A 7,136-nucleotide genomic window follows, 5' to 3' on the forward strand; every position below is an offset into this window, starting at 1 on the left:
GGGTTGTAAGGCAGTTCCATTTTTAGTTTTTTGAGGTAGCCTTGTACTGCTTTCCACTGTGGCTGCACCAGTCTGCATTCCCACCGACAGTGCACTAGGGTTCCTCTTTCTCCACATCCTTGCCAACACTTGCCTGTTGATTTATCGATGACAGCCATTCTGACCAGTGTGAGGTGATATTTCATTGTGGTTTTAATGTCCATTTCTCTGATAATTAGTGATGATCTTCATAAATGCATTAGCAAACATATAAGAACTAAGAATTTCTTAGAGGTCAAAGAATCAACAAAAGGAAACAAAACTCAAAAGTCAGTTCCCCTTGAGGGAATTTTCTGTGTAGATAAGGCTTGTTTTCAGGGATTGTTTGGAAGCAGGGGACACAGATAAACATCAAGTTTGTGTAAGAGGGGTGGGGGGAAGGGAGATTGGTAGAAGTGGAAGAGGGTATAGGGGAGTTGAATGGTGATGGAAAAATACAAAATAAATAAAAATGTATAAGATAAAATAAAATAGGGAATCATCTCACTGCACCACAAGAGGATGAGAAAAATAGTCTGTCTTGAACTTTAACACAATATGGAAGGAAATGAAAGACTTTTTTTTAGACTTTGTAACCACAAGCCATCTGATTTCAGTTTTACTGACTGAATTCATACTTCCTTGGTGGTCTTAATACTCAACTTGCGATTATTCAGTATACAGTAGTCCTTGGCTAGTGGTGCCCTCGGGACCAGGCAGGACCATGAAAAACCCTTTGTCATAAGAGCTGGGCCTCAAATGATATCTACCATAATATGAGCTCATTGTAAAAACAAAAGCAAAGCAAAGCAAAACAAAAGCCATTTGAGACCCAGCAGAAAAAAGACCAAACCTAGAATCAGACCCTCAAAAATTAGATATTTGAATTATCAAAGACGAGCATAAAATAATGGGTTGCAAATAAATTTCCAAGGTGAGGGTCTACAAAAAAGGCCAAGCATAAAATCTGAATAAAATGGGTTTGTTAGTAGGTTAGGCAAAGGTGAAAAGCCAATGTGTGAACTAGAAAAAGAGAGAAAACAGAGAAGGTTCCAAGAATGTAACAGAGTCCATAGAGTGAAAGATAGAAAAGACAGGTTGAGAAGGATAGAAGACAAAGTAAACTTAAAAATAAGAAATTCATCCCGGTCAAGCCGCGGTGGTTGGTGTCATTTAAGCACCAACAGGAATACCCCATTTGCGGTGCGGTGAGGAAGAAAGATTCACACAGCACAGATGGTTCGGTTGTGAGAACAGCAGGCCCTTGGAACAACTCAGTGTTGTTACAGCTCAGTTACGCAGTAGCCGGGTTATGAAACAACAGCATGGCTGTGTGCCCGCCCTGGGGCCAGGCCCCCCTCCAGCTCTACAGCTCTGCTGGGCTCCGCACAACCTCTGCCCCATTCTGTTCTGCTCTGCTGTCCCTGCTCTCCTCTGCTCAGCGGTTCTGGACGGGCTCGGCAAGGCGGCTCATGTCTGATCCATGTTATCGGCTGGAGCACCTGGGGCTGAAGGGTCCACTTCCAAGACAACTTCTTCACTTATATTGCAACCCAGCGAAGGTCCGTCTGCTGCCTCCTCAAAAGCTGATGCTCAGAGGCAGGTGCTGATATAAAAAAAGTGGTTTTATTCAGGTGCCAGCAACCTAGAAGATGGGGACTCTCATCTCAAAGTCCATCAGAGCCTCAGAGGCATCCTGGCTAGTTTATATGGGGGGACCGTGGAAAAGGGGAACGAAGGGATTTCTTCTGGTGATGTGCCCTTTGTCAGATCTGCTCTTGGGTGTTTTGCTGCTGTCTCCTGTGTGCTTCATCTTGTGGTTTCACTGCTTCATCTGCAGTTTCACTGTTGATATCTGGGAACAGGATGTGCAGGCAGTGCTTCTGCTGGTTCTGATAGGAGTCGCTGATGCCCAGTTTCTCAGGATCAAGGTCATTCCTTGGTTAAGCAGGAGCTGCAACTGCTGGTGTCTATAAAGTACTTATAAGGAAGCTCTCAATACATGAATGTTTTAGGAGTTTGTTAGTGCAGCCGATTCTATAATTACCACCTGATTAGTAAATTGTTTTTATTTCAATCACTGTTGCACCAGGAATGACTCAGGTATTATTAACCAGTGAATTGTTGCATAGTTAGCAATATAAGGAACAGCATGATTGATTTATGCATGGACAAATGGTAAACACGTGTTGCTGAATGGAAGCAGCCACACTCGAAAACTGCTTGATTTCTATGCTATTATGGAAAAAGCAAAAGTGCAGGGATGGAAAACTCCATGAGTGCCGGGGTTCAGGAGTGTTGGAGATACTGACAACCAAGGGACCGTGAGAGAATTTGGGGGTATATGACACTGCAGTCACAACGATAATGGTGCTTACATGACTCTATGCGTTTTTCAAGACCAACAGAACTCTATACCACAATGCTCACTCAACACAAATACAACAGCACTGTGCAACTGCATTGTAGTTAGCAAATTTGTTTCTCATAGAGGTATGTGTTGATAATTCTGAAACTATTTCATGCATGTGTGCTGTAATTTCTAAAGAGTACATATATTGTAGAAAATGAAACCTGAGTTTCTTTCTCATTGTTTGAGAAAGACCTTACAAACAAAAAAGGGGGATCGGTTCATTGAGCCCTGTGGTGTTTGTTATATGGGAGTTGGAGATATTTGTATGAACTTGTGCTATATATATGCACATACAGATACACAAACATACAACACATACTTAACTCTCACTTTCTGTCACATGTACTTCTTTTTTTGAAATATACACACACATAAGTAGATGGAGAAATAAATATAATGTGTATGTATGCATGGGTCAGCACACACACACATGTCTTTGCATTCTATATACTCAGGGGACCTAAACACAGTGACACTCCAGTAGCTATAAGCACACTCACAGCTCAGATCTTGGTTTCTAAATACCAGTCTTCAATGAACGGGAGCAGGACTCCTTGGTGAAGTGTCAGGGAAAATGTGAGATGTGCTTGGAGTATGTTGTGGTACCAGAAAACAAGATAGTTTTCCAAAAAAAGAAAAACACATATAAAATCTGAACACAGATTAATTATATAAATATAACTTCGAGCAAATAAAAAGTGAATTGCAGACCATATGCAGGATCATTCTATTTATAGGAAGTTTAGGAACATCTAGAAGTGGATGTTTCCAAAGGATGCTAGTATATGTGGTAATAATCTAGAAAAATCAAGGACACAATAACATGCAATTATGCACATGATTTTTCTTATTTGCTACAAACAGAACCACTGCTGAACTCTCAACAGCTAAATAACTTTCACAGTCAGAAAGACTGCCTTTCTTTATTTCACATGCATCTCTGCATTGTTACAATTAATTCCATCTTTTTTTGCAATCAGTGGATCTAGTGATCGCATCTTCTGGGTAGTAACCAAGCTGAAGATTGAAGATTGACTTTAGTTTCTCTCTCTAGAGCAAGTAAGTTGTATCTTAAAGACCATGTTCTCTAATCATTCAACTATATATGCTTTACCTGGAATGCAAACCACTTCATCAAGGCATGAATAGCAGAGGATGCTTGTTAGGGCCAATGTTTTCTCTGAAGTGCATGGATGTGGTTCATGGAATCAGTATCATGAGGCCTGGGTTTGATTTTTAACTCCATATTCACAGATGTTGAGGCATCAAAAAATCTCTTGCCTGTGGCTGCACTAATAACATGGCTCCTCAAAGCAGCAGCCGTTGACCACTGATTTTTAAGTTTCTGAAAGGAGAAAGAGTAGGCATAATTGAGACCAAAGTTTGTGTGAATCTGAGTGCTGGGGCTTGTGTAATAGTGTGAGGGCGTAACAGGTGGGACGGACAGAGGATGAATCTCACGGTTCAAGACTCGAATAAGGACATTGTACAGCTCCTACTCTATTACAGAACATCAGTGAGCAGAGGTCTCGTGTAATAAAGCTGTGCAGTTAATGTGAAAAACCGAGAGCCTAGACTTAATATGCTAGAGTTCGATTAACACGGGTATATGCGCGTGCGCACACCCACCCACCCACGGAACTTCTGGTGTTTGAATGTGGATGTTACGTAATCACAAGACCACCCAAGAGGTGGCACTAAAAAGCAGATACTCTCTATGTGACCTTTAAGTAAACGTCATTCAGTGAGAGACAAAAAAGATGGGAGACAGGCTTCAGTTCTCTTTTATGTTTAGACGCTTACGTTTTCCTCGTGGCAGCTCGTACAGGTGCTGAAGACTGGCGTCTGCTTCAGCCCAGCCCAACACACTTGAAGTTGATTTGTATTGTAGGCAGGCATGTTTCGCAGACCATCTTTTAGCTTGTTTAGCTTTTCAGACTAGTGGCTCCTTTTTTTTTTTGTCACCAGAAGACTTTGGCGTTTGCAGGTTAATTTGTTTTTCTTTTGAGTTATTCTACCATACACTTTGAATGAATGAATGATCTTTATCTGAATCCAAATGTATCCATTATTGCATGGTTGTGGGCTATAGAAAATGCTAGTAGAAAATATTATGTTTAAAACTGATATTTCCTTTTTGTTTTTCATTTTGGCTTCTATGTAAATAACCAAGTCATTGTACAAATAGATTAAGAATATGCATGTATATTAACACATTTATTTCAAATTTGAAAAAATTAGTGGTAACTGCACATTCTGATAACTGACCAAAATGTATTAGCATCAGTGAGTACCAAATGAGTAGCTGTAGTATTATAAAGGTAGACAAAAACATGTAAATATTGGAGACAAATTATAAATAAATGATATAAAACAATATACTCTCTGTAGAAGTTATTTGGAAGATGCAATAAATTGTATCCCACTTACCCACTCAGACTCTTTATCAATTAAGAAATACATCAAATAAATCACGATATGGAGAACAAAAAGATATCCTGTATTACAGTTACAGCTAAAATTGAAGGAAGTGTTTTGCGTGTGGGAGCATGAGGGCTTCTGGATGCTAAGTCCCAGACTTAGCCAGCCTTACTCATCCTGTCGCAGGAGTGCTTCTCCGCACAGGCTCACCCAGCAAACACAGACCCCCAGAGAAAAGAAGAAGAAAAGATGCCGGCCTGCTGGCCCAAGGCCTTCTTCCAAACACACCACTCAGACAAAGCCGTTCCCAGTCACCCACGCTTCGTGGGGATGACTGAGAGGGTGAGGAAAGCTGGGCGCATGACATTGGGGTATTTCTTACATAGAAGAAAAGGCCAGGGCTAAAGAAGTATATGCTATGAATTCACAAATGGCCTTTCTAATGAAGAGGTTCTTATCCCCTAGGAAAAAGCCTTGTGTATTCCCTGGTAATACAGTGCCAGAGCACAGAGGACCTTTATCTTATGTGATTCCTATTATCATAGAATTCTCTCTAATTATGGAGGACACATAGGCACTTGAAAGAGTAATATGGCAAACCGAGACAGCTGCTCACCCACAGCTTTCAGTGTTCGGACGCTCAGGGCAATTTGGCTGTATCACGTCAGATACGTTCTAGACCATCTTTATTGGTCCATTTACCTCAAGGTCAGTAAATGGCAGCCTCTCCTCCTTGCTGAGTAGAGAGCTCCTAATGCGCCTGTGCTCTTGGCCTTGAGAGTCTAAGATCACACTTCTGTCCATGCCGCATTTCCGCCCTGATAGCAGGAGACAAAAATGAACCTGTTGGGCAGGAAGTCAGAGTCCTCCATTTTTTCCCTACCAGGAGTAATGTTGGTAGTGATGTTCCAACAGGGAACGCTGCGGTACTTGAGACTTTTTCCTTCTACACACCTACGCTGAGATTAATATGCAAACTTACTGTGATGAAAACAGTAAAGCCCACTAAGTGTGCTGCCGCTCCTCTGCATCCCAGGCCACTACGGTGAGGTGAGACCATGTGAGCTGACATGAATTACATCATTTCTGATCAGAGGGAATGAAAATCCCTGCATGGTTTTCAAAGCTTCTCTCTTTCCCAGCCACAGCCACTGAGGTTCATGTGGCCCCAAATACTAAAGCCCCTGTTTGCTGGGATACTGGAGTCATTGCTCAGGGGAGCTACCTGTTGACCCACATGAGACACACAGTAAAAACAAGAAACCAACTTTGGGTAAGATGCTAAAATCCAGAGACTGTTTGTTAGAACAGCGTAAATACATGTAGCCCATCTGGACTAACACAGTTATTTAGGACTTTTGCCTATAAAAGGAATTCACATTAGTTGGCATGTTATATTGGAGGAACTATTATATTAGCAGAAAGAATTTCACGGTGGAATTGTGCAGGTCTTTACAGATGTGAGGTTAGAGCAAGACTTTTAGAAGACAGGTAAATTTTGGGATACGTTGAGAAACCTATGAGAGAATATTGAGCAGGAGATTTTGAGCAAAGGTGTGGGAAAGAAAGTATTTACAGTATAGTAAGACTAGCTTACTATCGCAAGGTAAGATGAGTCTTTACAGGTGTGATGAATCCAGAGGGAAAAACTGTCTGAGAATCCATATGATATTTTTGAGGGAGTTGGGCATGGAAGTGACAGAGTGGAAGCAGTAGGCACAAGGTCCAAAAGATGGTGTTGGCTGTGATGCTCCCAGAATCTAAGTGAGATGATATCCCACTGAAGTAGCTAGTATCAGAAAAATCTGACATGTGATGGGCAATTTATAACTGATGTTTGGAGCATTCAGTGATGATGGGGGGCGAGACTACCTCCAAAGAATAAAAGAGGAATTGAGAATGACAGGATACTGGAAGATCAGTAGGGTCTCTGCAGAAATTGATGATGATAAGAGGAACTGAGATTAGGTTGAGAATGACTTATTCACTTTTAAATGAATTTTGTTTGAGAAAAGGGCAAGCTTACTGGACACTTGTGTGTAAAGAACTAAAACTTAATTAGAAGTGAGTTATAGATTTGGGATTAATGCCAAGTGGGATAAACTGAGAAAGCTATGAAGGAATAGAGGTAATTAATGCCCAAAATTGTAATTATAGGAGAAGAATCACTTTGCTGAAGGACAATTTATGTAGAGAGATGGGCAAAAGGCTGATGACTGAGACCTGTTCGTTGTAGAAGAAGCAAATTGATGAAGGACTGTATCTCATGTATTTTCCGACCAGC

Source organism: Artibeus jamaicensis, unplaced genomic scaffold, assembly GCF_021234435.1.
Source record: "Artibeus jamaicensis isolate MK-2021 breed Jamaican fruit bat unplaced genomic scaffold, CSHL_Jam_final scaffold_474, whole genome shotgun sequence".
Lineage (NCBI taxonomy): Eukaryota > Metazoa > Chordata > Mammalia > Chiroptera > Phyllostomidae > Artibeus > Artibeus jamaicensis.